This window comes from Equus caballus, chromosome 6 (assembly GCF_041296265.1).
Source record: "Equus caballus isolate H_3958 breed thoroughbred chromosome 6, TB-T2T, whole genome shotgun sequence".
Lineage (NCBI taxonomy): Eukaryota > Metazoa > Chordata > Mammalia > Perissodactyla > Equidae > Equus > Equus caballus.
The window spans coordinates 69,516,755-69,536,902 of record NC_091689.1 but is presented as its reverse complement, the minus strand read 5'-3'; the positions used below and the strand labels follow the sequence as shown (position 1 = coordinate 69,536,902).

At 39.8% G+C, this 20,148-nt stretch overlaps 1 protein-coding gene across 9 annotated transcripts in view; it reads right to left on the bottom strand.

Annotated features, from left to right (window-relative positions):
* FGD4 (FYVE, RhoGEF and PH domain containing 4) overlaps nucleotides 1-20,148 on the bottom strand; it is a 190,999-nt gene that overhangs the window by 98,102 nt on the left and 72,749 nt on the right. The window contains exon 1 of one of the 9 annotated variants that reach the window (XM_023643340.2): nucleotides 8,668-9,053. The exons of 7 other annotated variants lie outside the window; for them this stretch is intronic. The gene's annotated coding sequence lies outside the window, so the exon portion shown is untranslated. Of the gene's footprint in view, nucleotides 1-8,667; nucleotides 9,054-20,148 lie in introns of those variants that run through there. One more of the 9 variants, XM_023643341.2, reaches the window with a different exon arrangement.

Genomic DNA, 20,148 nt, shown 5'->3' with positions numbered 1-20,148 from the left:
CTTAGATTTATATTGCCTACCAAATTATAATTAGTTTTATTGAATATTTTCATGTTAATTTATTTTTTTATAATTGTACAATTACTGTAAGTCCATTGTTAATCACTTAAAATCTACCAAAAAATTATAAAGAAGACAACAAAAGTGATTCTAAAATCTAGTGATAACTAGTATTTGGTGTAATTCTAGGATTTTTTTCTATAAAATGCAACTTAGTACAGCATACACAACATGTATATGCACTCAAATTTCATTGTGAGCATTTTCCTTTACTTTGTGAAAACGTGTTTAATATTTGCACAACATACAATCTCATGAATAGATCATAATTCATTAGCCATGTCCCTATTGTTGAACATGTTAGGAGTTTCCCGCTTCTCCCCATTCACACTGGAACACCTGACGTGATGCGATAAATCATTCACTGGATCACGCAGGAACTTCCTAGTGGTAGATTTCTAAAATTGGGACTGTGGGGTCAAAGGACATGAACATTTTTAATGCTACCGACATATGTAGTAGGTGTGTGTGTTCTTCTGTTTGCTTGCCCTAACTATTCCCCTTTCAAAGAGTTCCTGCTTCACAGGACATTCTGACTGGGTTAAGTCAAGGGATGTCTGTGTTCCATGGCCATATCTAGTGGGACCAAGGTAAGTGCCATCCAAAGCTTAGCCCTCAGAGTCTCTCTCCAAGGCATCAGTAGTTGGAACTTGTGTGTTTCAGCTGGGCAGTGGGCAAGGAAGTGGTCTAATGGAGATTTGGGGTGGCCATGTTTTCTGCCATCCAGACAGCTGTAGAAGAGGCCAGTCTGAGGGACAGCAGGGTGTGTAACCGTCCTGGTTCCAGGCTCCTGTGAAGCCTGGATGAACTTACTGTCTTCAGTTCAGCTCCAGGAGATACCTTTTTATTGTTCCTATACATCCCTCTTTTCCCTTAAGTTATAGTGGGATTCTATTCTTTGCAACAAAATGTTCTCTAATTAAGATAATACATATTACCAAATTGTTTTCCAAAAAGTTATACCAACTTACACTGTCATTTGAAGTTACATGGTCATCTGAAGTATATAAGGGTACCAATCCCAAATATGACCATTTAGGAAATTTTTGCCAATGAAATAAAAGACAGAATATTTATTTTGTATATTTCTTTGTCAGTTATATAAAACTTTTTCTTCATATATTAGTCATTTGTGTTTTGAAATATCTATTCATGTTTTTTGACAATTACTAACCACCTAAAGGCTCCTTAAAGACAGTAACTCGTTAACTGCCTCCTCATCCTTGGGATCTTATCGGTTCTATACCTACATCTGCCATATTTCAGTTTCCTATATTTTTTTGCCTAGGTTCATACAATGGCTTTCCAATTCAAGAAAATTGTGTGTAAAAGCTGAGAATATAAGGTTGAAGCCAGAATGGATCAGGGTTTTAATCCCAGTTCATCATTTACTTATTCGTGAACTTGAAAATAGTATGTTATCTCAGAGCAGCAGTTTTATTTGGTCAACGAGGACAAATTCCACTTATCTCAAATGTTTGTTAAAGATTAAATGAAATGATGAATGTACTTTGTATTGTCTGACATACACAAAATACTAAAAATTGCTATCACAGTAACAGTAGTTGTACTGTAAGTGCATTTAAAACTTGCTCGAATTGAACCACAAATGCTTTGCAGATATAGAAAACAGGGGCACAAGAGCACGCACAAACACAGTGCAATAGTTTAAGTGTTCAGGCAACTTGACGCCAAAGCTCATATGCACATAGCAGGAGTGAGACAGAGATCACGAACCTGCTGCTCCCTCATATTTCATACAGCATGGCCCCTAAACACAAGCAAAGTCATTATTTCATCTCTTGCCCAAACAAAGCAGCAGCAATCTCTTCCAACCCTTGGGGAAAAGCACACACACTGGGTTGGACTTTATGAGAAGGTTGATCTCCCAAGCTACACCTTCCTAAGGGATTTCTCAAGGACTTTTGCTGACTCTCCGCAAGTTTTACCTTACGTGCTGACTTTAGGATCTCAATGTCAAGAATAAGACATGACTTAACTGTATTGTTGTGGTGATAAAAGAAGAAAACCTCTGCCTGCTGTGGAGGAAGAGGAAGATGAAAAAGAAGAATAATTCAGGCTGCCTTGGACATTGTTTCCTCCAATGTCTCCATAATTTAGACTGCCAGGTATCTTTTTAGACTACAAAACTGAAGATCTATTCCTTGAATGGGTAAAACTCTTCAAAGGTTCCTGATTCCTTATAGGATACAGTGAAAACTTCTATGCAAGCCAAGAGCTCCACCTCAAATCCTGCCCAAGTTTAGCTCAAATTCTGCACCGAGCTACCAGCACTTCCCAGGCCCATCCTGCCTCCCTGCTTTTGCTGCCTCAGACTAGAATTCCCAGCCTCGCCTGTACAGTGGACCACCTGCTCCTTGGTCCCCTGCATCCCTCCTCCACTGTGTCACCAATATCACACTGAATGCAATTGCTTGGTTAACAGATTGTTAGCTGAGCACCTTGTGAGCACAGACCATGTCTGATCACGTTCTTCATCCAGAATCTAGCAAGGGCAGATGGACATGCAAAAAGTGTTTCTTGGGGCCAGCCTGGTGGCGCAGCCATTGGGTTTGTATGTTCTGCTTTGGCGGCCCGGGGTTTGCCAGTTTGGATCCCAGGTGCAGACGCAGCACCGCTTGGTAAGCCATGCTGTGGCAGGTGTCTCACATCTAAAGTAGAGGAAGATGGGCACGGATGTTAGCTCAGGGCCAGTCTTCCTCCAGCAAAAAGAGGAGGATTGGCGGCAGATGTTAGTTCAGGGCTAATCTTCCTCACAAAAAAAAAAAGTGTTTCTTCTTTTAAAGGTGATGGACATGTTTATGGCATAGATTGTGGTGATGGTTTTGAGTGTATATTTATCTCCAAAATTCATCAAGTTATATACATTAAATATGTACAGCTTTTTGCAAGTCAATCATACCTCAATAAAGTGTTTTTTTTTAAAAAAAACAAAACAAAAACAATTTAAAACAGCGTTTGTTGAATGAATGAATGTGAGGGGTGCGGGAGTAAATAGGAGAGATCGAAGAAAAATTTATCCTATAGACAGAGAGCTAACAGTACTCCTAGGCTTTCAGTACCAACAGTAGCGAGTATTTTAACACTCATAGGATTATTACTGATGTCCATTAGAGAACATCACAACAATCACCATTACCTTTAGCACTAAATGGGTTTTTGAATATTACTTCCTTCAATACCCACAATAACCCCGTAAATTCTAACAAATGGGGAAACAGGTTTAGAGAGATAACTTGCCTAGAGACTTCCAGGTAGCCAGTGTGGGAGACGGGACTAAATCTAGATCTGCTCGCGCTGTTAACCACTGTACTGAAACGCCTTCCCGTGCCAGCCCATTAAACTCCGAGTTCGAAAAAGAACATATATTCAGTACGAAGTCCTGAGAGAAAAGTAAAGACAACATGCAGTGTAGGTTTGCACCCTAACTGAACATGGTATGATCCTGGTGATAGCTTTCCTCAATTTCCACCTCAAGAAAGTGGGGATAACAACACGTCTCAGCTTATACAAGATCTTCCCAGATAAGCATTTCCTGATTACACAACCTCAAGCAACCTCAAGTTCGCTGCCCTAAAATGCCTCCTTGACACATCACTGTTTGTCCTCATATACTTGTCACTATTTGAAATTACACCGTTCATTCGTTTGTTTAATTGCGTATTACCTGTCTCCTCCCTATCACACTGTTGTTGTCAGTGCTGTCGATTTGAATCTGACTCCTAGTGATCCTGTGTATAGCACCCCGCCAGGTGTGTTTTGCCCCATCCTCTCATATCAGACAATGCTCTACTGCTATTCATAGAGTTTTCAGAGCCATTTTTTTTGGGGGGGGGGAGTGGTGGGGGAGTTCTTCTTCCTAGTCTATCTAGTCTGGAAGCTCTGCTGAAACCCGTCTACCATGGGTGACCCTGCTGGTGTTTGAAATACCAGTGGTGTAGCTTTCAGCATCATAGTGTGACAACCGACAGATGGGTGGTGTGGTTCCCTAACTGGGAAACCACCCTGAGCGACGGCAGTGAGAGCACGGAATCTCAACCACTAGACCGCCAGGGCTGGCTCCTCCTTATGTAAGTTTCACTAAAGACCTTGCCCATTCTATTCCATGCTCAATCTTCTACCTCTACCTGCAACACTGCCCAGCATAGAATAAATGCTCAATAAATATCTGATGAATGAATGCAAGGACAACACTCATGATAGTAACAGAGAAACAAAGAATGTCTCAATAGGCAGTAGGGTGGTCCTGGGCAAAGTAGAGTAGGTGGGTAGGGTGAGGGGAGCAGACAAAAGGGAGGCTGTGTAAGCAAACACAGGTTGTATGTCTCCAGCAATGTCCATAGAAGAGGGTGCATTAATCCACAAGAGGAATATAGTATCTGGTGTCAAGTGTGCCCTGGAGTGGAACTATATTCGTCCTTCAGACTGTCCTTCCTTAGTGCTCCACCCCCACCTGCTCTGGGCTCCATAATCAGCAAGCAACATTCTGATCGTCATTTTACTTCCCCATAAATATGGATATAAGGCAGAGAACAAAAAAACATCCAGTTGGCTTGGCAGTCACATTTTTTTTTTAAGTGTAGGCATTTATAATGAGAAATGTATCTGTTTCTTATGAGCTTGTTACTGAGGAAATCACCTTTCAAAGCTGCTCTCCCTGTGGGCATACTGAAAATCGCTTCTGTGAGACTTTAGGGCGACACCCCAATGTTCTGCTCCTCATGAGGGTAACAATGTAGGAAGTCAGTTGACCTTACCCCATCTCTTCGCATTCAACATGCAATACTCAACATTAGCTGTTGCTGCAACTTAAGTTCTGTGACTCTGGACAAGTTGCTTAATCTTTATGGGCCTCAGATTCTTCTGTGTAAAATGAGAGAGTTATAAGGAGATGATCCTGACAGATCCTCCCAATCTTTAAATCACGTGAAAATAAACATCTAGCAATGAATAACACGGATCTAAGAAATCCAACAGATTCCATTTGTTTGCCTTATGAAAATACATCTTATCTCATGATTTCATTAATCTGAGTTTAGGAGCAGGAAGTTGGTAAAAAAATTTTAAAAGAACACAGGATTTAAGCAGACAAGGAGGAAGGAAAGAAAGGAAGGAAACTACTTACAGGGGAAGTCAGTAATTCAACACATTTGTTACAAAAGAACAATTAGCCCCATAGAGCTGGGGTTATTTGTAAAATACGGAATTTTTCTAAGAATAAAGTATTGCTAGACACCCTCGTATAACTCCATCAAGCCATTCCTGAGCTTAAAGTGGAGGCAATTGAACGAGAAAGAGATGAGAGCGTTACATGAAATTGTTCCAAGGATCTGCTGCCTACATATACCCATTCGCTGCCAATTTATAGAAGGTTTGCCTTTTTATTTTACAGAAGCATAGGAGCAGTTATAAAAACAGAAGAGGAAGCATCTCGGAAGAAACAGCTGCTGATAATCAAATATATGGCACACTCTCATCAAGAAAAACCCTGCCAAACGCAACCACCTTTGAGCCACAGTTTTTGGGGGAGTTTACATCGTTGACATGCACACCTCATAGGTTTCACATCCTGTAGTTCTGTATCTAATGCAGCAATGCAACATTTTACTGATGCACAAAACTAACTCATTCTAAGCATTTGTTGAAACCATGGCAATATGGAATTGTGGGAGAGGGCAAAAGAGGGCAATTTTTAGTACATCTATATTTAAAAGCCATGTAAAATGCAAACAGCTTCAACATCAAGGACATGTGAACACAGCAGCATCAGCAATGACAGCATCCGCAGGTTCTCCTTCACTTTCAGTCCCCAGCGTTCCATCACTGCAGACAGCTCAAGGGCCAAAGGGGACCACAATGGTCAAAAACAGTTAACTTCAAAAAATGGATTATAAATCTGTACCCCAAAAGCAAAGAGACAGAAAGATTCCATTTAGAAGTTAGACAGAATGTGGCAATAAAACATAGGAAGAAAAATGTGAGGATTTAACTAGTGCTTATTAGCTCTGTAGTTTACTGGTCCAAATATAAGTTAAGCCAGACAGCATTCCAGCATAACACGTCAAAGGAAGAAGCAGAAAGATTTGACTGTTTGTGATGAATGAGTGGTGGGTTGACTTGCTGTCTACTCAGACTGTTATGAATTTGAGTCACTACAAGCACTAAATTCAGAGTTTCCAATTTGTCGTGTATATAATACTTTTTTAAATAAGAAATAACTCTGAATAAGGGTACCTTTACATATTTACAAACATGAATATAAACTTGTCATCTAGTAAAATCTTAAGTTGTATTGAAGGATTGAAAAGCATTATGCCATCAAAGAGTTTGAAAAGTTGAGAGAAGGCTCAGAGATCCCTGAAATCTTGCTCCTCTCCCACCCTCACAGACAAGGCCGGTGAGAAGCAGAAATCTGTGTTTCACAGCAGACTGAGAACTCAGTACACTAAAATCCTTACCACAGACTGTGGACACAGTGCTGGGTCTCACTGCTGACCGTGCATGTGAATGCACATGAACATCTCACCATGGGCAATAAGAGACACCAAGTCTAAAAACAACATCCTCTCAAGCGCACTACATGTCATACAACAGTGCGCTCCTGTCCCTCAGGTACCTTGGGTGGGATCACAGGTGCTTCAGGACTGTTTCTGCTGCCCGATCTTCTTTACCAGTTTCAGAAAGTGTAACCCTAAATCCAGTGGTTGATGAAAGAAAGTTTTTTCAACACATTTTGAACACCCTTGTGGCTTTATTATCTATTACTCGGAAAACTCAGTCAAGGAACATATTAATAAATATGCTTACAAGTGAAAATAAATGACAAAGTGCCTACCACTATCCATAACCAGGATATATTCCGACATAAATACCCACTTAAAACAAACTTACAACTTTAACTCAACAACAATAAAAATAGTAAGGAAATCCACAAACACTAGAGAACTTGAGAAGTGTACAGATTTAGCCAGCCCACCTTGACTGCTTAAGCAACCACATCCCGGGCACACGGATGCTCTCACACTTCACACCCACTCACTCCTAAGCTTTTTCAGGCTTCTAAGATGATAAAAGCAACACGAATATCCTAAATGCACATGCTTTTAAATTATTTCATTTCCTCCCAAAACTTATATTGCTTATGAACGACTGTTTTTATGGGTAAAAATTTCATCCCAATAATACAAGATTAGCTTAAAAATTTTTACAGATGCTTCTAAGGAAATTTTCTGGCAGACATGTGTCTATTATTATTGAAAAAGATGCTTTTTAGAGGTAGTATGTACCTAATCTAATTTTGTACATTAAAAAAATTTAAATAACAATAACAACATATATAGGCCAGTAAGCACAAAAGAAGGTAAGAATTTTGAAGTCAACTACAATTAATACCAAGAATCCACAACTACCAGTCAGGCTTCAAAACCTGTTCTTGAAGTAAGAACATGAGTCCTTGACCAATACAAGGTTATCTAATTTTATACTATCATTAAAAAAAGAAAATCACACAAGTAAGGCCTATTTAGCAATGACCTTTTCTAGCTCTCTGGGCAGCCATTGACCTACTGACATGAATGTCCAAGATGACAGCAGAACAGCACAATTAGAAGGACGAAAGCTGCACAAGCTAAGCCTTTGCTTGCAACCTTTCCTATATCAAATAAAAATGGCAGACCCAGCTAGACTCGCAGATACCTGGCATTGTGGTTTAAATGATAGAAAAACTTACACCAAACAAGTATCCAGAGTATAGACAGCACACTTTTTGTTTTTCACTTTGATATTTTAGGGCACAGTTTTGGAGAAAAGGATACAATGTTGCTTTACAAAGGACATAGAAGTCCCTTGTTTGAGCTAGCAACCTCTTAGCCACACAGAAAAATGTCAGTCATCCATTTGTTAGCACCAAAATCTCCGTCCACTGCTTACAATATGCACCACACATTTTTAGGGGCTGTTGAAACAGAAAAACAAAGGAAGCCCTTGACATAGAAGCCGATCTCCCTAGCCTTGCCCCTGCCTTAACACTGTGCCTGCATGCCCGCCGTTAAAGCAGTGTCACATTGTTTCCACATGCTCAGGCCCTTGAAACTTGTGCAAAAGCATTGCAAAATAAAACTGCATAAACGTTGCATTTCAAAACTGGAGCTAGTGATGGTAGGTCAGTTATGTGGGCTAGAATAATCATGAATTAAATCATAACCTACAAATGTCCCTGACCTGAGACATTTTCTCATTTGAGGAACACTGAACACGTTGTGGCCATGAGCGTATTTCAAAAAGAATATCGGGATAATTTACTCTGAGAAACCATTAAAAATGATTGTCTATTTGCCACTTCCAGGGGTCATAAAACAATTTCACAGGCACAAATAATTCAATTAAAGAATAATTCTTGTATTTTCCCAGCATCAACATGTTACTGTACAGACATAATTGAGCTGCTTAAAATCAATGCCACAAAAGTGTGTAATGCTGGAGATTTCTTCCAGAAGAGCTTATAGTTCCCTTTCCTTGGACCACATGGAGATAATGCCCTATACCAAACATGGCACAAACTGGATACATACTACCAGGGTTACTTACCTTATAAAAGCTGAATTTATTCCTCTGGGTTAGAAGTCACAAATGGCTGAAGTAAAGCTCCCTTCACTTGTTCTTCCAGCAAGCCAAATCTAGCCTCCCATTAACCCAGTCCATTGCAGATAATTTCACACAGCACACACTCCCCTGCTTCCCCCAGTTCCCAGCCCAGCAAGGATAATCACATTCCGGCTGGGAGTGAACAGATGGTGGATTCCATGGTAACCAGCCCTCATAAGGCGATTGGTAGAAATGTGTGACTACTGCTTATTGGGTAACAATCGCTGTCTTTGTGCTCCAGCCTTGCAAATCCTAAAGGAAGGAACATATAGCCACTCACATGCGCAGGGGCTTGCCTAGCAGGTGTTTGGCTATTTAAACAAGGCAATGCAGGCCAATTAAAAGCTTTTCAGCAAATCTACCCTTGGTGGTACAAAGTCCTAACATTTCTGATAGCGTCCACTGTTCATTCAGGGAGAAAGGTCACAAGAGGCTTAACTTGACAAACAAAAAATAAAACTTGAAAGTTAACTGGAAAATTCAAGATAAAGCATTCTAGAAATCTAGGCGGTATCAGCAAGTCATTTTCTGATTTGCAATCCACATCAGAAGTGAAACTGGTTTTGTATCTAGAAAGATTTTTTAAACAAATATAATTTTCAAATTTGCAAAACTACCTTAGTTTGAAAATGAAAGTTTTCCAGGGCAATTGTTTTATAAATGCACATGTAATAATTTTTGAAAAAACTGTGTATAAAGTCATTTTTACTGTGTCTGTGGATTTTGGGGGTGGGGGAGAAGGCTACTGAATTTAAAATTTTCATTAGAGCCTTCCTCAACTATAGGATTGAAATCTCTTGGTTATGTACTCTCTACTGAATTTGTTTCTGCATCCATGAAAGTTAAACGCTGATTTGGCAGGAAAAGAGCTTTCTCCCGAGGAATCAGAGAATAAGTCCTTGGAAGAGCAAAATGGCTGAAAATAAAATATACCACAGCAAAACCAACCATAAGAGGTAATGCACAAATCTAACACAGGTAAACTCTAGGCACTCAAAAAACCCATCAGAAATAAATTTTTAAAACGGCAAGGAAAAGAAATAATTAGGATAAGCCTAAAGCAAAAACTAAACAAAAATTGTAAGCTGTGACCAGACTTTTAGGTATTAACTGCCTCCTTATTCCAAAGTCACCCCCTATCTTAATCTCTTGGCATGAACAGATATGAGACACAAATATTGAAAGGAAAAGACAAAATTATTATTTGTGGATATGATTCTATTCCTAGAAAAAAAAATCAAAGAAATCAAGTAGGATACTATTCATAGTACCAGAAGTTTAATGAAGTAGCCAAATATGTCAATATAATTCCTTGAGAAGAGCAAAAACTACCAGAATACCAATGAAATGGAATTTACTAACAATGGCAACAAAAAGTATACAATGTGGAAATAACATTATCAAGAAATGTGTGTGAACTATTTGGGGAAAAAAGAATGAACTCTTATCAGAAGAAGGAAAGGAAAACTAAACAGAGATATAACATGTTGCTGGATACAAAGAATCATTTTAAAGATGCCAAGTCTTCCCAAATTACCATATAGACTTTTAGTAAAATTTCCAACATACTTTAGAAAAGTAATTTAACAGACTCAAGTTTTTCTGGTTTAAAAAAAAAAACAGATGAAGATACCAAAGAAAATTTTATGTGAGAGGGGTAATAATGGGTAAAATAAATAACTGTACTAAGTTTTTAAAATACAGTACAAATACCATAAATATACAGATACCTCCCAAATTTATAACTCCAGGACAAACCTTTTTCCCCGTGAATTCCAGACTCCTACATCTACCTACCTGTTGAATCTCTCTGTCTGGATGTTTAATAAATATCTCAAACACAGCATCCCCAAACTCAACTTCTGATTTTCTCCCCAAACATGCTTCCTTGTTTTTGGAAATGGCAATTCCACCCTTCTGGTCACTCAGGCCAAATGCCTGAGAGCCCATCTTTGACTCTTTCTCTGACACCTTCACCATGTGTCATGGGCTATTTCTTTCAATCTGGCCACTTCTTACCCCTTCCACCACTCCTACCTGGTCTAGGCCACACCATGTCACCTGGATTCCTTAATAACTTCCTAATTAAACTCTGCTTCCACCTTTGCCCCTACAGGATACAAACCTTAGAGGATAATGCCAATTCTCTTCTCAAAACCAACTTCCCCATTGCACTGAGCATAAAAGTCCCATTCTGTATGACGGCTTAAAAAGCCCTTAATAACCTGCGCCCCACCCCCATTAACTCACTTCACTCATCTCCTACAACCCTCTCCTGCCTTTCCTGAGCTCTTTAGGCCGCATCTGACGTTTTGTCCTCTCCTCTGCACTTTCTCAGTAACTTGGACAGTGATGGTGTTTACCACAGGCCAGAATTATCTGTACACATCTCCCCCGCAGACTGTGATCCCCTCAAGGCCAGCAACCGTGCCACTCTGAACTCTGTGCTCCTGATGCCAAGAAAAGGTCCTTGTACACAGCGAGCACTTATTGAATCTGCTGAAGGAATGACAGCTTGCTGCAGACTTTTTTATTCTAGTGCAAATTTAGAGGCAACCTAAGAATCTAATGATAGACAAATGGTTATGCAAATAAGAATGCATACAACTTGACAGAATATCATGCAGTTATTAAAAACATGGTCACAAAGGCTATGTGGCAAAAGGGAAAGGCTGATGGTATATTAATAACAACATACTATTTACTGAGTCCCTGGTATGTGCTAGGCACTATAGTAAGCACTTTACAAATATTTTATTTAAATCTCACTGGGACTATGAAGATTATTATCCTCATTTTTTAGGTGTGGGAAACTGAGACTCAGAAATTAAGCTCTTGGCTTTATGTCTCACTACTGAGATTAGAACTGCGTTGGAGACCAAAGCTTGAGTATAAGTCATCGTGCTACACCATCTCCTGGAAGTAGAAAAAAAAAAAAAAGAGAATATATAACTGAATACTATCAACAACTACATAGAAAAGAACAGATTCTTAGGAACAAAAGCCTAGGCTCATCTACCTCAAAATTATAAGATCAGTTGTGAGGAAGAAATATTGGTGATATTTTCCTTTCCTCTCTTTTCCAAAATTTTTAATGTCATAAATGATAATTTTCTAAAAATAATATTTATTCCTCCTACATGTAGTTTTCAATTTTCACTCTACTATGTTCTTGGGTGGAGCTACTAACTAGCAAGACACAATAACTAAAAAGAACTTGGCTCACAGTTTCTAGAAAATTGATTCCATGGGAATTACTCAGAATGGACAAAAATGGCAGATCTAAGAAAGGCAAGTGAGCAGTTGCGTCCTCTTCAGCTCCAAGTTCACCTCCGGGTGTTCTGACATTGTCTCCACAATAGCGCCTCAGGCCACCCTGCCCAGAATCTAATAATAAGGCCCTAAAGGTAAACTGTAGGGCACGTGACAAAGAGCCAATAATCCCCATAAAGTTTCTCAAGATAAAAAGGTGTAGAGAAGGCCGATAATTTATCTTCTTCAAATACCGTGCAGGCAGCAACATCGCCTAGAATCTCTTGTAGCAGCCATTGTGCCCGCTGAGCAATCAACCTTGAGAGTGTTGCTCTGCCTCCCCTCGCTGTTGAATATGCCCAGTTTCATTCACCCTTTCTCTTCCTTGGTAAGAAGCTTTATCCTGAAAGATATTCTAAGTCAGAGGTTCCCAAACTTTTCAAGTCACAGAGCCCTTAGTATCTCAGTAACTTTTTCATGGCACCCCAGGCCAAGAGAAATCCCTAAGAGATCCATTTATTAAGTGGTTAGGGATAAACAAAAACTTTTTTTTTTTCCTTTTTCTCCCCAAAGCCCCCCGGTACATAGTTGTATACTCTTAGTTGTGGGTCCTTCCAGTCGTGGCATGTGGGACGCTGCCTCAGCGTGGCCCGATGAGCAGTGCCACGTCCGAGCCCAGGATTCGAACCAATGAAACACTGGGCCGCCTGCAGCGGAGCGCGCGAACTTAACCACTCGGCCACGCAGCCAGCCCCAACAAAAACTTTTTGACCCAGCAAGTTAGCACGATTTGAAAACATAAAACAATTGCAAGAAAAAGTAATATTTTTATTCCATTCTTAAATCACTACCCCTACTTATTAATGGGATGTGGGTGCCTGTTGGCCCTGCACAACCTCCCATATCTTAGGATCATATTAGACATCGCCATCCTCATTTCCTGTTCCACATTGATTTTCATGAGGTACTTGCTCATTATCACAGTAACCCATCAAAACCTCAGCTTTGCAAAACGATGAGGTCATCGAAAGAAATACAGTACAATCTAAAACTAAAATGTGAATTACCGGGAGCAAGTAGTCTCTGCAGTGTTTGATAGATACCCCTGTGTTTCCCTTGAAATTTTAAAATAGTCTGCAAGCAGTACCCCTGTGAGTTGGTCACAGTGCCCGGAGGGTAGCTAGGCCCTTAGGTTTTTCAAGGCCCGGGGACAGAAAGACCCCCTAATTAGAAATTCAGAAACCTGGACTCTTGTCCCTGCTTAGCCACTGGTATGACATGGACAAACCATATTTATCCTTTCTGGTCCTGTGCGCTTCAGTCACAAAATGAGGGAGCTGGGTTACATCATCTCCAAGGATCTCCTCTGTTCTAAGATAAGAATGAATGTTAGAGGAAGGAGGGTTCTTTCTCATTCTTACTGGTTTCAGAGGAAAAGGAAAAACGGCTAGCTCAGTGAGAACAAGAACAAATACTTATTTCAGAAGGAAATAGCATACTATAATTTTCTGGGTACAACTCTTATGTGTGTTATGATGGAAAGGTTCAAGCAGGAGCTGTTACTAAAGTACCAGATGAGATGGCAGTTGTCCTGCACAAAGATCCCCGGTGTAGGGCACATTTGAGTACCAGTGCAGCCAGCTCTGCAACTGTTTCCACTACTCTTTGCATGGTCTTTCTACTCTTGCTTGTTCTTTCTACAACTTCTTGACAAATAGCTTCTATTACGAAGTGACTGGATATTGTTAAGGTTGTAGGGCATGTGACAACGACTGACTAGGAAACAGACTTAAATTACCTACCTTAATTGGAGATTAAACTTATAAGCCTAAAAAGCACCAGATTAAACAACAGAACGAACCAGTTACTACACTGAAACATAAAACACATCTGTAAAGAGGTAACATTTCCTGAGATATTTTCAGTGTGTTACCAAGAATTTTGTATTTTTGCTTAACATTCTATGTAAGTTAAAAAAACTGCTTTTTTCTTTTGTAATTAGTTTCATAAAAATGATTTAAAACAAAAATATATTTGCAGGGTATGGAATGTCTAATAAGCAAATGAAGACGCATTGAAATAAATGGAACTTCTCTGCCCAGTCTGCAAGGTGTTAACAATGATGGAGTAAAGAGTCTACTTGATTTGATGGAGGATTTTTTTTTTTTTTTAAATTGCTCATCATTCCTCTGACATGGTTAGCATTTCAGAGAAGTACTTTCCTTTCTGGGACCTGCCCGGGTACCACACTGTAAAGAAAACAACAAACGTTGAAGAGGATACATCTATGTCAGGGGGTCTCAGATTACTAGCCCTTTTTCATTAATGTCCAACCGTCAGGACTCTAACCCAGGTCAATGAATGCCCTAGGGATCATTTTTATTAAAGTCGGAAGGAGAATATATCTCAGTCAAATGAGAATCATGGGACCCAATTCTTCACATCATTAGACTATTCGTTACTGTCTTCATTAGGGTAATATTCCCTCTCCTTCCAAATCCTTAACATTGACTATAAAACAGAGGTGGGAGGTAATTATACAAGCATCTGGGTCCTAGTCTGTTCCTTCCACATTCTCCATCTATCCACATTCTTTCAAGAAGTGACTCATCCAAACTGGAATCTAGATGTTTTAATTCTTCTATCTTTCTTTGTCAAAGAAAATTTCTGAAATATGCAAAAGTGAAGACTCTCTACAGGGTGTACATATGTGTAATATTTACATTTATGGTAATATGTTAATTACATTAGTAAATATATTTATGTTAAATATTTGTGAGAGGGTGGGACAAGTGGGAAAAGGGCTAAGAACAAAGAATGTTCTATAAACAAACTTATTGGGCTTCTACAATTTGCAAAGTTCCAACCTAAACTCTACAGACAAAAAAAAGAGGAGACACTTGTTCTTTTCTCTTGATGGGCTTTTAATATGTTCGAGAAGCAAAGCCTTTTGCCTCTTGTGGGGAGTGAGGAGGGGAAAGGAGCTAACTAGTGACAGGTAAGCAGCAAAGCTACACCACACAAGCGGCACTCTGTAAAAATTATCAACATGCCAACACTATGAACCTGCCCTTTCATATTTTAGGGGCTGAGATCAGGCCAGAACAAAAATTTTGACAACCCCCATTTTGTGCTTATAAAACCCAATGCTGAATAGTTAATCCTTGCAGCTCAAAGAATATCCTGAAGGATCAAAGCCTGCAGAAAACAACTATTGCTTTAGATCAAATTTACACAAAAACCGTTTAGCTTCAGTTCTACAGGGTTTCCTTTGTGAGGAGAGAAAGCAAGTTCAGCAAACATTTAATGATCAACTGAATGAACCCTTATTGTTGAAACCTAGGGACTGACAGATGGCCTCTCATCTGGCCTTACAAAATCAATTTCTCTAACCTAACTATACACCTTTCTACCCCAAGTCCAAACCCCAGAAAGAGGAAAATATCGAAAAGAGAGTAGCGAAGCTTTGTGAGCAAGAATCCTTTGAGACTAGGACTGAAGTGTATCCAGTTATGGACAATGGAAGGTGTCTGAGTTTGAGGTCCTGTGTATGGCAGAGATTTATATGCGGGGTGGGTGATGTGTGTGTATACATGAGGGAGCAGAGGTGGGTGAGAAGGGTAGTGTGCAGGGGGGAGATAGAGGCGGATTCTGAGATGCTTCTTAATCTGCCCTATAAATTATATCTAAACACCTTGGGTTCTCTTCTGGGGTAATCAGAGGTTAACTGGTTGAATACGGGGCAAATCATGGTCACTTAATGTCGTGAATACAGATTCCCAAACTCTGGGCTGGATAGGGTATACTGATAAAAATTCTTGCCCCACAACTGATTAGTGGGGTAACTTCTCAGCTACACCCTCTGAGCTTTGAGGCTTTCATCTAAGAAAGAGGCATAACATTTGGTACCTTCCTCTCAAGAAGATCAATGAGATCACACAGGCAAACTGTCTTTGAATACTTGGAAAACTATACAGCTGTAAACAGTTTTAAATGTTTAAAAGGTATGCGGTGGGGGAGGACAACTATTTATTCTGTGAGGAAAGAATGCAAACCATGACTTCCTGTCAAGGAAAGAACCACAGAACCTCTTCAAAAAAAACCCCCAACAAAATAAAAAACTCTTGGTTTCACTCATATCCCTGTCAAGCCGTTTAATCTCATTCCTTTCTTACTTGTTCACACTTCTCAAAAGCTGGGAACTCTACAGTCACTGCCTCCACTTCCTCAGCCCACTTCTGTCTGACCAACATGCAACTGACACTGCACCCACCAAGACCAGCGGGGTCAGGCTGATCGCCGAACCCACAGGTCATGTCCAGTTCCTGTATCCCTGCACTTCTCTGGTGTGTCTGACAGTGCTGACCTCCTTCTCCTTGACATTCTTTCCTCCTGGGCCCCCTCACAACCAATTCCTGGTTCTCTAGGACTCTCTCCAACAACTCCTTTCTTTTCGTTTTTTTTTTTTTTTTTAAGATTTTATTTTTTCCTTTTTCTCCCCAAAGCCCCCCGGTACATAGTTGTATATTCTTGGTTGTGGGTCCTTCTAGTTGTGGCATATGGGACGCCGCCTCAGCGTGGCCCGATGAGCAGTGCCACGTCCGCGCCCAGGATTCGAACCAACGAAACACTGGGCCGCCTGCAGCGGAGCGCGCGAACTTAACCACTCGGCCACGCGGCCAGCCCCTCCTCCTTTCTTCTCTTTTATCAGCAAGTCTTTCTCCCCCTTCTAGCACATCCAATCAATCAGGTAAAAATCAATAAATGTTCACTGAGTAAACGTTCATAAAACATATCACAAGTAAATGTGTTTAGATACTATACAGCAATTCATTGGCAAAATATGAAGTTATCAGATCAAACATGGAACCCCACGGACTGAAAAGCAGCATCTAATCTTTATAAGAAAACAAGCCAAATAATATCTTACTGAGTATACGTTTAGAGGTGGTAAAGACCTTACCATCCCTCAGAAACTAGTCCACTGACCAGCTGGCAGGAATTTAAATATCTCCCTGCCAAGTTCTGACAGCCCAACCTCATTCTGCTTCGGGTCCCATGCACCTGCAGCTCCCTCCGCCTAGATTTTCACCCAGATTTTCCTCTTGCTTCCAGGACGCGTTTCATGCAAGTCTGAACTTAGATGCCACTTCCTCACAACCCCATCTCTGTCACTTTCAATCCATCCCAGAACCTTGGTTTTTTTTGTTATTTAATAGCACTTATTACCACTCAACATTATATTAAATGCCTCTTTTTCACTCATTTTATTTTCTGGCTCGCATCCCAGAAGGTAAACTCCATGAGGACAGGGGCTTTGTTTTGTTTACCAAGGAATGAGGTGCTCATGAAGTCTTTGTTGAAAGAACAAACGAAAAGAATAAAAAATGGCAGAGAATGAAGGAAGACAATGCTAAGTCTGGGCCACACCACTATAACTTACCCAGGAAGTGACCATGGAGCCAGGTCATGGACATATCTGAGCGAGCGGGAGTGGGTGACAAGTTTCTGAAGCAGGCAGGCAACAAGCGTGCTCTCTAGTCTCGAGGAACCAGCAGGCAGGAAGCCTATGTCCCAGCACTAATGAACATGACTCCTTGGGATACCATGCTTCCTCCAGGACAAGAGAGTGGGGCTTAAAGTGAAGATGCTTGACAGTCTGGGAGATAATAAGGGACCCTATCGAGGTCACTGACATTCTATATGCTTTTTGGAGGAAGACTGAAAAAGAGAGGTCCACCTTAGCAAAACTGTAAATAAAGTGATTTTTTTAAACCTTATTTTGCACTTCTCTGTTGCTTTGCTCTCCTACAGGGCAGTTGGATAGTGACTGCCTGGTGACTTTGATGCTAGATCTCCGTTTTCCCTGGCCATGACCCAGAGTTTACCTCACAACCTAAACCTGGCAGTCACCTAAATCCCAATACTATTCCACTGAACTCACACCATGGAGTTTTCCTGTTGAAAACAAAAGTAGAGTGAGAAGACCTGAGAGTCTATAATAGCTGGTGGGTCCAGAAGCATCCACCTACACTCTCTTCATGTGTCTCCACCTTTATTGTCTGTCACTGGAGAGCAGGGCTGCCTGTGCTTAGAGGAGCACCAGCTTTTCACCTTTGCTAAAGCTGACTCCTCTGCTTGCTTTATGAAAAACTTTATAAACCAGTAATGCACGTTTGTTGCAAAAAATTATAAGAGAAATACGCAAAAGGATAATTAATGGCTTACTCCCATCACTCAGAGAGAATCCCTATTAATAGCTCGGAGTACTTATTCTCGACTCTTTTCTACACAATCGTATACCTTTACAGATATGTATATCACAAATATTTTACTTTTACAAAAATAGTATAGTATACATCCCACTTTGTCTTTTTTTACTAAAAACGACAGCAATTTCAGATATGTACTCTTGAACATATTGGTAAGTATATTGAAAATATGAAGTGCAACTAATTTTAACTACTGTGTTTACAGAGAAAATCTCTAATCTAGTTAAGTCGCTAATATTTCCGTTAATAAAAATATCTTAATGACTGAAAACGTAACATGCTTTTACAAATTTAGAAGTTACAGAAATAAAGGAAATTAAAATCACCTATAGAACCACCATGTAGACATAATCATGATCAGCATTTTGATGCATTTCCTTAAAAGCTTTTGCACAATACACATGAGGATTGGGATTTTTTTTAAAGATTGTGTTCTTTAAAAAATTTTATGAAATCATTTCAAGGGAAGTTTGCTTCATTTTCTCCTCAATCATGTCAGGGTAGTTGGGGTTTAAAAGAAGGCTTTGATATGTAATTAAGCTACTGAATTTATTTTATAAGGGTTCACACTGCTCAGGAACACAATTTCTGTAACAGTCCAATAAACATCAGTACAATCATTTCAAGTCTCTATTTTTCTACTTTAATTTTTTTAAGATTTTATTTTTCCTTTTTCTCCCTAAAGGCCCCCGGTACATAGTTGTATATTTTCACTTGTGGGTCCTTCTACTTGTGGCATGTGGGACGTCATCTCAGCGTGACCTGATGAGCAGTGCCATGTCCTCGCCCAGGATCCAAACCAGTGAAACGCTGGGTCTCTGAAGCAGAGCGCATGAACTTAACCGCTCGGCCACAGGGCCGGCCCCCTCAAGTCTCTTAAATATACAAAACTCTTCACTGAAGAAGACTTGCCGCTCGATTCAAAGGAGACTTCTTTATTCTCAGCTGATGTACAGTTTTCTTTGGCAGGTTGAGCTAATTCATTGTTCAGAGTCACTATCTGACTTTCTGATAAAGTTTCTAATAGCCCCTAAATGCTGTTCACTTTAGAGGATTTTCAACTGTTAGCTGAACAATACTTCATGCTAGATGAAACTCACAAATTTTAAGAAGCAATTGGGATGCTACAATTTTGCTCTTTTTTAAAAAATGGACAACACAGTCCTCAAGAGAACTGTGTTGCCAGGAAGCATACATGCATTGCCCTCCCAGCTCCATAGCGACCCCAAATTGCCATCGCTAGAAAGAGGATCAATATTGCTTTTGGTTTAACTCATAGGACTCTAGGATTTATGATTTTAGGTTAAAGTAGCATGCCTGGAAACAATACAGTCCACACTTACACCCAACATGATTTATATGTTCATCAAGGAAATTCTGAGGCATTCCTAATCATTATATAGTTTCATAAACACAAGAAATTAAAGTATTCTCCTTTCAGTAGGGTGTTTTCTGAAATGAATTAGGGAAAAGATCAAAAGTTCCTTACCAAAGAAAGAAGGTAAAAAATTGTTAGGTTTCTCAAGGGAAGGGAACTTCTCTACTTAGAACCGATTGAATGACATAGCATTATTTAACAAACATTTACCAAGAATATTAAGTAGCATACAGATAATAAAAAGAGGCTTGAAAGTTATTCCTTGCCCTCATAGACCTCACAGCCTAACACAATGGTTTCTAAAATGTGGTTCCTGCAAAAACCACATGATCATCTCAATAGATGCAGAGAAAGCATTTGACAAGATCCAACATCCATTTATGATTTAAAAAAAAACTCTCAATAAAATGGGGATAGAAGGAAAGTACTTCAACATAATAAAGGCCATATATGACAAACCCACAACCAACTGCATACTCAACAGGGAAAAACTGAAAGCCATCCCTCTGAGAACAGGAACAA